Below are 14,732 nucleotides of genomic sequence, written 5' to 3'. Positions count from 1 at the left end.
CACAGATTGGGCTTACAACATGTATCAAGACTTTACTGAAGATTCCTGGTATTAAAGAAAACAATTTAGGTGATACAAATAAACTACCTCTTCATGAAGCGGACGGTCTCCATTCGGAGAACTCCAAAATGGAGTGGAAGCCAGGAAGCTTTTATAGGATAAAGAATAAAGAACACGGAAAAGAAAAATAGAAAATATCTGATTGGGGGGCCACAGAGTTGAACTTGCTTCGGGAGAGAAGGAACAAGGAAGTAAGTCCAGAGTTCGCTTGGCCTTTGGGGATTGGCTGCCTGGATATACTGTTTCTGGTCTAGTGGACAATGTACAGGGACGTGAAAGTTCTCTAAGCTTTGGTTTGCTGAGGTGGGACCATGGGCCCAAGCGCCTCCATCGTGAGCTTAAAATTTAGTTCAATTCTAGCAAAAGAAGTAAAATAGAACTCCTTTCCTTCCTTCCTTTCTCCCTTTCCTCTTCCTCCTCCCTGTTCCTTCCTTCTCTCCTCCTCCTTCTCCCCTCCCTCCTCCCTCCTCTTCCCCACCTCCTCCTCCCCCTCCCTCCTCCTCCTTTTTCTCTCTCTCTTTCTCTCTTTCTTCCTCCCTCTCTCCCTCCCTTCCTTCCTTCCTTTGAATAGTTATTGAATAACTACTAACACCCGCTATGTACCAGGCATGTATAACTAAAAACAGATGTGGTTCTTGCTCAGGGATCCTACTATCTAGCAGAGGATAGAGACAGACATTAACCAAATAATTACTCCAATAGAAATCATTTTAAGTTGTTGAATGCTTTGAAGAAAAAGTAGAGAGTCCTAGATAAGGAGGAGCTTACTTAGTCTGGGGAGTTAGGACAAGAGTTCTTGAGGAAATGAGAGTAGAGCAGGATGCTGAAGGATTCATGGGCATTCAGAGGCTAAGGGGGATGGAGAGAGAAAGAACATTAATACTGAAGGAACAGCCTGTGGGAAGGCCCTGAAGCAGGGAGGGTCTGGCCCTATTTCAAGCAACCGAAAGGAAGACTAATCTAAGAAGGAGAATGATATCAGAGAAGAGGAGAAAGTTAGGAAGATCATGGGCAGAACTATAATAAGCCACTGAATGGTTTTAAACAGGGGAGTGACATGGTCAGATGTGAATTACCCAAGTAGAAATGCCAACCCTCTGGGGATAGAGCGCACATATTTCAAACAGCAGGCAAAAAAGACAAAGCTAGGAGCGAAGTAGCTGTGCTAGGAAAAAAAAAAATATGGACTTCATAAATTGGATATATTTTATTTTTTAAAGTACTAAAAAAGAATAAGCAACATCCACACAAAACTTGTACACAAATATTCAAAGCAGCATTATTCAGATAGGCGAAAAGTGGAAACAATCCAATGCCTATTAACTGATAAGTTGATAAATAAAATGTGCTATATCTATACAACGGAATCACGATTGGGCAATAAAAAGAAATGAAGTACTGATACATGCTACAACATGGATGACCTTTGAAAACATTATGTGAATGAAGTGAGACACAAAAGACCACATGTTGGATAATTTTGTTAATATGAAATTTCCAGAATAGGCAAATTTATAAACACATAAATAGATTAGTCATTGCTTAGGGCTGGGGACAAGGTGGAGGTTTGACTGCTAATGGGTATGGGGTTTCTTTTATGGGGGAAAAAACTGTTCTAAAATTAGATTTTGGTGATGATTACACAACTCTGGGACTCTACCACTGAACTGTACATTTTAACTGGGTGAATTGTATTGTATGTGGATTATAGCTCAATAAAGCTGTTAAAAAAGAAAATAAAAACAATCCAGGAACTAGGGACACCCGTAGAAATGGATTTCAACCCTAATTTCTTCTCACTTTATATTCGTTGGATTCAAAATAATGGTAGCTGGCAAGAGACACCACAGTGACTGTCTTGCTAGTGTGACTTGGGAGGATTTATGGCTGTATTAATTTAGGTTAGAATGGTAGAGTTGAGCCCATTGTTCATCTAAATTAGCTGTAACCAGCAGCTGTTTCAGTTAATCATTATAAGGACTGCAAACAGCACTCAAAGGAGGACTCAGTTCCTTCAGCAGTTTAAAAGAGTGATCTTAATGTGTTAAAATAATACCTTTTCTCATTCAGCACTTTTCCTTTCAAAAAGTAACGCTACAATGTTTCTTGAAATCTTATTTTCATTAAAACCAATGTGTTAAGTTTAAAATATTGCTCCAGATCTTTTAAACATTTCTTTTCTAGTTCTTAAATCTTGATTAGGAAAAGGTGAATCATTATTTACTAAATACCACATAGGTTCAAAATAGCTACAGAGAAAGGGAGTATGAGGTTGAGCAGGTGGCAGTGCTTCCGTTTTCACACTCTGAAAAGGCCAAGGTTTCTTAGGGAAACATTCCTGGTATCTGTATTAATCAGTTTCATAGTTCCTCAGCTGGTGTGTGTGTGTGTGTGTGTGTGTGTGTGTGTGTGTGTGTGTATGTGCGCACTTCCAATTTCATTTGGCATGTGCTGACGACTGTTAGGTTTTTATAAAAATTCATTTCATTTCCCTTTTCAGCTTCCGTCTTGCTGGTGTGTGCATGCCAAAGTGTAATTCAGGCTTAACCACTTTGCGTGTAGGTTAGTTCATTGCCTTGTTTTATGTATGAGGAAGATGAGACTCAAGGATGATAAGGTACTTTGATTTGGTTGAGTCACCCGTTAATGAGTTCTTCCAGTTGGAGCTCAGGTCTCCTGATTTCTGTTTCTGTTAGTGAAACATCTTCATTTTCTAGCCTTCAACCTGTATCTTTTCAAATCTTATACTTAGGAATAAATATCTGCATTGAACATCACTTTATGTTGGTTTTTCTTAGAACTGACTTTTGGACAGAAGAGGTGGTTATCTGTGTGTTGTAAATGGAGGAAAACAAATCAAAGGTGACTTTCCTTTTGGGCCATTCATTTTCCCAAGTAACAAAATTTCCCATTTATTTCTCCAATTGTAATTAAACAGCAGTAACCAAAGGACATCTAGATGTTCTTAACAAAAGGCGGCAAACAGAACCAGGACTCTGACCTAATGGATTTTAGAATAGGAATGTCAAGGTCATTGGAAATTAAAAATTTTCAGAAGTCTCTCTTACATAGATTACAAATCTCCTAATCTCCCTGCTTCCTCTGTGGTCTCCTTAAGGTCCACTCTCCGCAGCGAAGAGCTTAAAAAAAATTAAACCATAGGTGTCTCTCCCCTATTTAAAACTCTCCAGTGCTTTCCACTGCACTCAGAATAAACTCCCTAATTCCTTTATTGGCTTACAAAGCCCTACAGGATGTAACCAATGCTTGTTTACTTCTCCAAGCGCATTTCCAAGCTTATTTCCTCTTACTTTCTCATACCTTCCCCCTCAAACCCTATTTAGGGCCTTTGAATTAGCTGTATCCTTTGCCTGGAATGCCCTTCCCTCTGATATTTGCATGCCTGTTAAGCCAACCACTTCTTAAATGTCTCCTCCTCAAAAGGGTCACCCCATCACAATCACCATCACATCATTCACTGTATTTCCTCTGCACAGAGCTTCACACTAACAGACATTTTTCTCCCCTTCCTCCCATAAGCTCCCTAGAACCTAGATTTATCTGTCTTCGAGGCAGCTCAATCAAGAGCCTGGAGGAGTGCCTAACATATGTAGGAGCTCAACAAAAATGTGTTAAATGAAGAAATGAACATACGAATATACGCTTTCTTCCCTGCCCCTCTCTCCCAACCAGGGCAAAACTCATAATGAGGATACACTTAAAATCGTCTTTCTCATCTATCAGGTATTTCCACCCTTGAGGAATAGATGTCTTCGAGGAGACTGCAACATCACTGGATTCGCCCTTCTGATTCTACCTTGTTTCTACATATTAGCTTTTCATCTAGAGCTTGGTTTCTCCGTGACCAATGCTTTTACTTCCCGATCCCAATACAGGGTAACGACGGAAGGGTGAGCACTAGGGCCCGGAGCTCCCTTGATGCTAATTGTTGAGGTTAGGATAGGGCCGTTGGCCTGGTGCGCTGTGAGTGGTCCTCCCTAGAGATGCTGGGGAGAAGGGGCGGAGCTATCCCAAAGGATGATCCTTTCTTGGGCCGTCCGATCTGGTGGGGCTGCCGCTATGAGAAGGGCCCCGGGAATCAGAAGAAAGCAAAGCTAGCCTGGGGCGAAGAAGGAGCCCAGCTGACCCCAGGCGGTAAAACCAAGGGGACGAAGGAAAGGTAGCAGGGCCTTAAACCAAAACTGCAGAAAGAAAGCCAAGACTTGGATATTTTGCCAGAGGAAAGGGTTAAACAGTTTCCAAGGTAACGGACCAGGAAGCGCGCAAGACGTCTGCAGCAGGTTCGAAGGTCAGCCTCGAGTTTAAAGCTCCCCTGGCCCAGCGGATTCTGGCCAATGGAGGGGCAGCTGGGCGTGGTCACATGATGCGCGGGGCGGTCCTGGTAGCGGCCCTGGAGCACGTGGGAAGGTTTTTCCTGTTCCTTCTTTCCTTTTTAAAAAAGCCCACCCACTTTTGCGCGGGCTTTGTCGCGGGGTTCTTCTCGCGAGAGGCGTGCGACCCTCTCGCGAGAGTGAGTGGGAGGCGTGAGGACTAGGAGGTGTTGCGGGCTGGAGTTGCTGCGGCGGAAGCCGGGGGTGGGCAGGCCGGGGGCGGGCCGCGGGGCGGGGAGGGGGGGAGGGCTGGGGGGCCGCTGCGGGAGGGGTCGCCCGCCTGCTTAGCAGCTCGTGCGGCTGGTCGTTGCGGGCCGGTGACATGCCTGTGAGCTGCGGAGGCTGCGGCCCCCAGGTGAGCCGGGCGCGGATCCGCCCGCGGCGTGAGCAGTGCCGTTGGCTGGGGTGGCGGCGGGGTGTAGGGCCGCGGTGGATGGAGCGGCCTGGCTCGGGCGCCGCAGCCCCTCCGTCTACCCGCAGTCCCTGCCCGGACTTCTGAGCTGCCCCGAGCTGCGCCTTCGCACGGCGGTGGGAGGAGGGCGGCAGGAGCGGGGCGGAGGTAGGAAGCTCGAGGCACCGGGCCGTGGGGGAGGGGTGTCCTCGGGCTCGAGACGGGTCTTCCTGGGGTCCGAGTGTGGCGGCGGAGCAGCATCCCCCTTGGATGACAAGCTTAGTTTCCATCCCAAGGGTGGTCTTCAGAGCCGGGTCCCCTCCGTGCGTGCTGCTGCGTATGCTTAGTTGGTGTTCGTGGTGCGCGCACAGGAGCATATGGAGGAGGAGGACATTGCACTTTGTCCTCGAACAGCATCCTTCACTGTCAGAACCCTTGAGCCCTGGAACCAGGCACAAACCAAATCTTGTGACAGAAACGGAAAGCGTCCAGCAGCTCCTCGGAGTGTTGAGATTTGGATTTGCTGTCAAATTTTCTTCAACGCTGTTAAATGGCTCAAATGCTGGCCATCAGTATTCCGAGTGGATTGGGTATACTTACTCTTTTATTCCAGGCACTTAAACTGCTTTATTAAAAAAAGTGTATGTGACCAAAGTATTAAAAACGTTGGTAAAATGACAATGGCAGTAGAACCTAAACCACAGTGGTATGACGTGGTAACAGTTCCGCTTTCCCTCCTCTGAGACCTTATTAAACTGGAGGTGGTTTAGCTTAAGATGCTAAGGAAATTTCAGGGTGAGAAATACTGCTGAGGTACATACCTAATGGCTTTAGTGCAGATTGTAGTTAAAAATTCTGGTTCTCTTTTCAACTTTGTAATTATTCAGCCCCTTGCAAAACTCATAAGCTTTCCCTACCTTATTTCCACCTCGTTGAGGATGTTATATTGATTGATACTGATTTTGATATGTCTGGAAATAGAAAATATACTCAGAAAATTTAGGGTACTCAGCAATGCAAAGATGATTTTAATGTGTGATTATTATTTATGATTTTAGAATAAATGGCAGCACAGTTCCCAGCACAATCAGTGTTAGTTAAAATAGTGCCATTTAATGAATCCTTTTATATACACAGTCACGTTTTTCAGTTAGTACGCTGGTTATGCATACTTTTTTATGGTCCTTCTGGCAGAACTGACCCAAAGGTTGACAGTGAATTTCACTCTTAGTTGTAGCTGTGACTTAACAGCAGTTTATAAGTGATCAGAATATAAGGCAGTCAGAACAAATGAATTCCCAGGCTGGATGAGTGTCTGTACCCACATAGCTGCACTACTAATAAGGGCCTAGTGGTCTATCTCCAGGCTAATGATATTTCCCAGTTGTTGAGGATATGGGACTTGCCGAAGTCCCTGAACCACAGTGAGAAATTCTCTTCCTTCTGAACTCCTGGGATAAGTCTAGAAGCTGAAGAAGTCTTCCTTTGCCTTTTGAGGCTGGTAAAAGGATAGTACGTTTAAGTTGTTTTTCTTTTTTTAATTAAAAAAAATTCCAGGAACTTACTGTCTGGGAAAGTAAATCAAACCAAATCAGATGATACATTTTAGGTTATTCTTAGGGAAATTTCTAGTTATAAATAGGCAGTGGAGCTGTCTATACTTGGAGAAAATGTGAAAAACTTTGGCAGTGTCTTTTTGAGAATGGGCGAAAGAGACCTGTATAGAGTTAAGAAGTTCTCTACCATTTCATCTTGGCGAACTGATTCTCAGGGATAGAAAAACGGAATTTTTTGCTGGTCTTTATCACCGTTTGGCAAGGGTTTCAAGCTTAGGATGTAGATACTTGTTTCATAGTGCCTTTGAAAAGTAATTGAAGTCACTTTGGGTAGGATAAATATTTAGGTAAGCTGAATTATCCTTTTTCTGTCAGGTGGCCTGAATTTTAGTAGTAAAATCAGCCATTTGGAGGAAATGAGGGATGGGACAGGTCAGGAAAAGATCTAAGCTGGCCTGGGCTTGAGTTAAGGGTGTATAAACTGGGAAAGCTTATAAAGGAAAGGAAACAAAAATACTTTATCAATTTAAAAACAAACCAAACAGATCTGCCACTCATCTTTATATATACAAGTTTATTTTATTATAAAATACTAGCATAAAGGCATTTGAAATGTATAGGTTAGAGACTGGACAGAAGAAAAGTTAACATTTTTGGATTAATCTGAGAATGTTTCATGGGGAAAAAAAGAAGATAAATGGCATAGAGGCTTGGAACGGATTGGATGTTACGTGAATGAAAATGAGGTACAGTGTAAAAGAGTTTGTGTTTGGAGTCCAGCAGATCTGTACATTGATGTTAGTGAAACTCTTTTTCTTCATCCCTGATAGGAGAGTTAAAAACCTCAAAGTTACTGTGAAGCACAGAGTGACTGCTTACGCAGTGTTTTTTTCTTTGACCTCTTCTGATGTCTTGAGATTATTTGGCTGCAAGGAACAGAAACCATTTGAATTAACTTACTTAAAAAGGGCGTTTGTCCTAAAGTTGCAGGACTGCCTCTGAAGCCCAGCTCAGCGTCCTGGAAACCAGAACATCTTCAGGCAGTTACTCTGCCAGTTTTTCTCTGGAAACACATGACATGGTCTTGTGTCTCTGTGACTCTGTAATGTCTGTTCCAATTTCTTTCAGATTGACTCTCTTTAAAGCTCTTGGTTTCTGCTTCCCCATACCTTTGGTTTGCATGAAACTTTGGTTTGCTGTGGTGACAACACAAGATATTTTGATTTTGTAGCATGGCTCTCAACAAATACCTCCATATCTTAATTCTGAACTTCTGGAGAGATACTTCAGTTGGTCAGGTACCTACTTGTAGTCCAGTTGGCTGAGGGTGGGGGAAGATGGAAATGGGAAAACGGGTGGGGGAGGAGATGTAGGTGTGTCTCACAGTTTGTACTTTTTCAGGCTGGGTACTGCAAGTTCTCTAGTGAAGGGGGTGTGAACAAGGGGGGGAAAAGGTGGGTACTTCTGGTGTACTTTTAGCATCCTGCAGTTTTGAGTTTTTCCCTAGTACTGCGCTGAACTTGCTCTCAGCAATGATCTCCTTCAGGACAGATTCTCCTAGGTGTGTGAGGGGCAAATTATGTAAATGTTTTGTGCCTCAGTTTTCTTACGTGTAAAATGGGTACGATAACAGCAACTTCTGTTGTGAAAAACGTGAATTCTGTTTAACAGCAGTTAAGCAGTGCCTGCCTGGCACAGTGTAAGGATGTGGTGTGACTGTGACTGAGGGCAAGCTGTGTGGCAGGCACTGTGGCGTGGACTCCTGCAGCGTTTCGAGAAGGAAGGATATCATTCCTGCCATCAGGCATTTACAAGTCTACTGCTGACCACTCCATACTTAAAACCGTTTCTTGACTTCAGTGACACCTAAATTCTCCTAAATCTCTACCTCATCTGCTTTGACTGCCACTTATTTGTGGTTCTTTGTTTACCTGCCAGGAACCCTTTATCATGGTTGTCCTCTTAGGTTCTCTCTTGATCCTCTGTTTTTTCCCTGTCTCTAGGATCAGCTTTCAAGCTCTGGATATGCGGATGATTCCTAGAGTAACATCTCTAGCTCTCACCACGCCAACTGAATGTATTTTTTAGGTACCCTTTGGATAGTACCTTGACATAAAATAATGCTGTCTGCCAGTTATTTCTTCTAGCTCCCCAAGCTTGAAACCTAGAAATTATCTTTCACAGTCTTCCTGTTTTTATGCCTTGTGTATTCTGTCGGTTAATAAGTTCTGCACAGGCTTTTAGAATGTCTCCTATGTGCCGAGCACTGGACCATCTGCAAAGCAGATCCGTTCACTCATTCCTGCTGCTGGAAGCTTAGGATAGAGCCTTATTACTATTTGCAAGAGCTGCTTAAATGCCTTTTCAGCAATATACTCTTAGAGTCATGGCATCACAGATGTTACTGATAAGGAAAACTGTTCCTGAGTTAAAATTCTGAACATATTTTTTGTTAAAAATAATCTTGTAGGTGGGAGTTATGCATAAGGTTAAGAACATTATTACTCTACCTTCTAGGAAGCATATTCACATTGAAAGCACAGCCTCAATATTTTAGGGTTTTTTTTTTAAGTTGTGTTTATTTTTGGTATACAGGAAACTATAGAGAAGCAAATATCTTAATAGATAATCAATTAGGTTACAGTCACATCTTTTTTACATGATTGACTATTGTTTTGAAAGACAAAACAAAGTAGTAACTGATAGCTGTGGTATTTTTAGATTTTATAAGTTAAACAGCAGGTCTGTACCCAAGGAAGAAGCTAACATTTCCGTTCCTTCTATATGAGGTACTGTTTTTAAATGCATTATTTAATTGTATTCTCATAGCCATCCTATGAAGATGAGCCTCAGCTTCCTTATCTGCAAAAAAGGGATAGCATCCCTTTCCCACCACTGTTTGCTTATTAGGTATTACTCTGGTTTGTTTTTGATGGTTGCTCTGGGGTTTACAAGGTAACTTATCAGTATCACTTCTTGTATAGTGTAGGGACAATATCTTTTCAATTCCAGCACACCACATGCTATGTGTTATTTTATCATACACTTTACTTCTAAACCCCATATTACATTGTTATTTTCAGTTTAAAGTTATTCTTTAAGGAATTAAAAAAGGAGAAAATATTTTTTTATATTACCCTCATATTGACCCTTTGAGGTATTACCCTTAGTTTAGATCCAGATTTCCATCTGATATTGTTTTTCTTTTGCCAGTGGAATTTTTTCTTTTTTTTTTTTAAACAGTGATTCTAGTGATGGTTGGCTGGTGATGAATTCTCACAGCTTCCTTTAGTTCAAATTATTTTGCCTTAATTTTTGAAGGATATTTGGGAATAGATATCTGGGTTGACACTCTTTTTAGATTTTGCTCCATTGTCTTATTTTATGGTTTGGCATAGTTTCTGATAAGAAATTTGTTGTCTGTTTTTGTTCTTCTGTATGTAATGTGTACTTTTCTGTCTGGTTGCTTTTAAGATTTTTCTCTTTATCACTGGTTTTCAGAAATTTGGTTATGATGTATGTTGGTGTGGTCTTCCTCATGTTTATTTTTCTTAGGGTTTGTTAATCTTCCTTGCATCTATCAGGTTATGGTTTTCATCAACTTTGGGAAATTCTGAGCCATTTTGTCTTCATATATTGCCCCCTTCCCCCCCACCCACACACACTTTTTGGGATTCCAGTTATTCACCTTTTACAGTGAGTCATCAATGCTGCTTTGCTTGTTTGTTTTTAAGTTTCTCTGTGCAGCATTTTGGATAGTTTCTATTGCTATGTCTTTAAATTCATTGAACTTTTCTCTTGCAGTATCTAATCTGCTGTTGCATCTGGTATGTATTTTATTTTCATCTCTAGAAGTTCAATTTGAGTGTCTTCCCTCTTCTGTTCCTTTCCTTATCATGATCATGTTTTCCTCTCCCTTCTTAAGTGTATGGAACACATTTGTTCCAATAGTATAGTTTTAACATCTTTTCTGTTCATTCCATCATCTCTGTCATTTCTGGATCTGCACTTAGTGACTTACTTCCTCCTGCTTATGGGTCATATTTATCTCCTCTGTTGTATACCTGATAATTTTTGACTGTGTGCCAGTCATTGAATTTATGCTGTTGCTCGCTCAGTTCTGTTGTAATCCTTAGGAGTGTTGGATTTAGTTGGGGTGTATAGGTAGCTTATTTGGAATCTGTTGGGTTGTTTTGAGGCTTGCCTTTAAGCTTTGTTAGGGTGAGTCCAGAACAGCCTTCAGCGTAGTGCTGACTTAGTTTCTCAGCTAAAGCAGTTCCCTTCTGAGGAGTCCATCGATTACCTGATACATTACAAAGTTTTCCCACTCTGGTTGGTGGGAATGCGGACTATTCCCAAGCCCTGTCTGGCTCCAGGTATTGTTTGGCCTACTGCTCTCTAGAAGTTATTTCCCCAACCTCAGCTACTTGGCACAGATCAACATTCGGTCAAGGACCCTAGGGAAGCCCACCTGCAGATCTCTAAAGCTCTCACTCTTTCTGAGCTCTCCCTCCAGTATATCTGCCTTGCAAATTCTAACCACCTTGGCCTTCCCAAACTGTGACCTCTGTTTCTGCAGCTCGGTGAGACTGCCAGACTGCTTAGCTTTCCTCTCCTTGTGTTGTGACCTGGAAGTGTTTCTCTTCTCTCAGGGATCATAGTCTTGCATTGTCTCTTGTCGGATGTTTGAAAAGCGATATTTCATATATTTTGCCCTGTTTAGTTGTACTTATATTGAACAGAATATTTTTAACACTTGGACATTTGGGACTGGGCCAAAATATGTATTTGGAGCATTTATTATAAATATTATAAAAGTAGAAATTATTGGAAACTTTTAATTATATTTTCACAAGTAATTCATTAAATGTAGAAGTGTCCATTCCAACATTTAAAGGTCAACTTTGCTCTTTAAAAATAATTGCTTTTTATTTATTCAGCGGACGTTTGAATGCTTACTGTGCTAGAATACAAATACAATAAAAAACACTTTTGTCTTCAAAACTCACAAAAGGAGGGAAGCATGCAAACAATGGCATCAAAGGAATAAAGGGCAAACCACTTTGGGAACATAAAGGAGTTGGCTACTTGCTTTGGCAAGGAGGGATACAGGAGATGAGGCAAGCGTTCTCAAGAAGGGAGGTCCTTGAACTGATGTATGAAGAGTAAGTAGCAGTTCAGCTGATGGAAGAGAGGGTACATCTGAGGGAAGTTTAGGAGGATGATGGGTTAGGGTTTGGTTATTGACTAGATGTGATAGTCAGTAGTGACTGAGGGAAAGACCTACTGGCTTGATTGGTTTACTGGCTGTTACTGATATAGAGAAAACAGGAGGAGATTGTTTAGAGAGGAAAGTTTTATTCAGTTTTTGAACATGCTAATTTTGGAGTAACTGGGATATTTACTTGGAGGTATCTAATAAAAATTGGATATAAGGAACTGAAACTCAGGTGCAAGAACTGAACTGGAGATATATATTGGGGAGTTATTTGTATAGTTAAACCAGAGGTAGAAATAGAGTATCCTTGGAAAACTAAATAAAATGAGTACCAAAGAGGAGGTTAGAATTACTGGTCATTGAGTAACAAGTTATGAAAGAATTTTGGAAGGAGACTAATGTAATGGCTAAAGAGATAGATAGCTGTTTCTCAATCAGAAACCACATAGGGTACTTGTAAAAGATACAGGTTTCTGGGTTCCATGTAGACTTCCTGAATTCAGATCTTGTTGGAGGGAGGTAATAGAAATAAGCTGATCCATACAGGTACTGAAGTCAGAGAACTAGTGCAGGAGGAGGAGGGTCAAAATAGGACAGTATTGTTGATAGAGTGCTAGGAAGGAATTTCAGGGAGTCCTTGGCTCCGTTAACTCATGGTAAAAAAAAAGATCAAGAAATATATGATGCTGACCTGAATACTTCTTAGGCCAGAGGAGAGGAGAGGAAAGACTTTGGAAATATTTTTCTTATTATAAAAGAATTTATGCACATCTAGAAACACACGTAATTGCATCTACCCAGATAAAATCAATGTTTATACCCATCTAGTGTATGTTCTCTTTTATATTGCATGTATTATATAAATGCACACATGTAGTCATAGAGGTTTTACACAAAATGGGATAATGTGAGCATGCTGGAACCTGCCTTATTTTATTTAATAATCTGTCATCTTTCCATATTATAGGTATTTGACATTTTATGACATTAAAAAAAATCCTAGTTGTCACAAGTGGCCACTATCATGAGTTTAGTCTATATCTGTCATAGTATTTCCTAGGCCTGTACAAACACACACACGAGTGTCAGAGTTGTGTGTGTATATAATTTTTTAAAAAAAATCACAAGTAGCACACTATTTACATTGTTCTGTAACTTGCTTTTTCCCTTAATATATTGTGGACATACTGTCACATCAGTATGTGTTGCTCTCTTTCCAACAGCTGGGTAATAGTCATATGAAAGTATTATAATTTATTTGAATTGATGGGCTTCTAGGTTATTTTTAGCTTTTCATTCTTTTTTGTTTTAGTGAATATTCTTTCACATATATCTTTGTGAATTTTGTGCAAGTACACATGTAGGATAAATTTTAAGAAGTGAAATCGCAGGACCAAAGGGGTAGGTGTAATTTATTCAAAGTGTCCAATACCTGTTTACTGTTTATAATTGTTTCTCTATCTTACATTTGTTTTCTTTTACATTCTGTGATATTTCTTAAAACTTTCTCGGTTGTAATATGTATTCTGCTTTCTTGCTGCTTCTCAGGGGATTTCATTTATTTTATGGTATTGTTTTTATATCCTGTGGCTTTCCTGAGCTCCAGCAGCTTACTTTTCAGTTGTCTGCGTTGTCCATCTGTACTTTCTTGTCTCTGATCTGCTTTTTAAAAAATTATCCAGGTTCACTTTAATTTGTTTGACTCTAGGGAAACGCCCTTAGTTATTCCCTATTTAGGACTCTTGTTTACTCACCAAGAATGGGACAGCAAACAAAAAAGCATTAAGTGAAAAGTTTATTATCGTAACATAAAGGTGTTCCAAGGGAAAATACTATATTTTTACTCCTTTTGTGAAATCTGTCTAAAACTACATTCTCTCAAATTATAAAAGATGGTGAGGGAACCCTACTGTGTTACTTTCTCCCCCCATCTGCCTTTGTGTCTTTTCAAAGATGATTTTTGTTTCTTTGCTTAATCAGAAGTATGTCATGTCATCTCATGCTGGATTCACTTTTATGGACTGTTGCGTAGATATTCTCTCAGGTTTTTTTTCTTTGTGAGGTTAATGTTTTACTTATGTTTTAAGTTGAACACAAAGCTATGGAGTAGGATTCAGTAAGTATTTTTCTTCAATGAGTGAAGCAGAGTGTAAACGTGGAATTAAATTTAGTTTCTTTTTTATTAATATAAATTCTTAGGTACTATTCTAAAAACAGATAATGTGAGTTTCGGGTGGCATGAGTATATTTGTCTGGAGTGTTTTTCTTTCTTTAGTATATCTCTTATGTGGTTTTTGGTTTTGTTTTGTTTTTAAATGATTCTTCATAGGTCCATACTGGATTCTTTAGTACTCAGCTTTGAAAAGGGTGTTCTATTTAGGTCGGCTATTCAGGAATATTGCAGGTAATGAACTGTGGGGTAGCTTGAGGTGTCAGATCCGGGATGTTGTATCAGGGCCCTCTGATCTTCCCCTACTTCCGTGTGACTGTTTCTTCCCTCAGGGGCTTGGCCTGTCGCACCTCCACCTTCAGGTGAGGTAACGGGTCAGTAGTTTCTTGCCTGGTGAAGCCTCCAGTGAGTTCGAGTTTAATCTTTGCTCGTGTTGACTTTAGTCAGCAGCTGCAAAGGCCATTGCTGTCTCTCATCTCTTTTCCCAACTCTGCCCTCTCCGCAAAGTTAGGGGTCTGAGAAAGTAAAGATGCTCTGTGTGCTGGTCCTCTGTCCTTCCAAGTTGTGTGTAATGGCTGCCCTCGTGTCACTGCGGGAGTGCACTGTAGGTAATTCAGTCTCTCTCCTGTTTCTGGCATCTAGAGTGCTTCTTATTTCTCTCTATTACAAAGTGTGATGAACAGCTTTTCAAGCCTGTATACACTACAGAGAAGAGGGTAAGAGCCTGGGTGCTAGAATTTGAAGATTTGGATTTGCATCTCAGCCCTCTACTGCTTACTGTGTGGGCCTGGTGAATTGTTAACCCCTTCCTCTTGCCTCTGTTTTTCTCACTGTAGAACTGGAGTACTGCTCTGCCAGTCCTAAGGATTAAATGAGATGTGCAAGGAAATCTCTTAGCACAGCAACTGGTGCATTATAAACTCTCCTTAGAACCCTCGCTGCTCCA

At 40.9% G+C, this 14,732-nt stretch overlaps 1 protein-coding gene across 1 annotated transcript in view; it reads left to right on the top strand.

Annotated features, from left to right (window-relative positions):
• Positions 1 to 660: 660 nt before the first annotated feature.
• The window catches only part of AKAP11 (A-kinase anchoring protein 11), a 53,456-nt gene continuing 39,384 nt past the window's right edge, over positions 661 to 14,732 (top strand). Inside the window, exon 1 of the mRNA XM_082365763.1 lies at positions 661 to 4,369. The gene's annotated coding sequence lies outside the window, so the exon portion shown is untranslated. The remainder of the gene's footprint in view (positions 4,370 to 14,732) is intronic.

This window comes from Balaenoptera borealis, assembly GCF_965194805.1.
Source record: "Balaenoptera borealis genome assembly, chromosome: 18".
Taxonomy (NCBI): Eukaryota; Metazoa; Chordata; class Mammalia; order Artiodactyla; family Balaenopteridae; genus Balaenoptera; species Balaenoptera borealis.
This window is presented reverse-complemented; position numbering and strand designations above follow the sequence as displayed.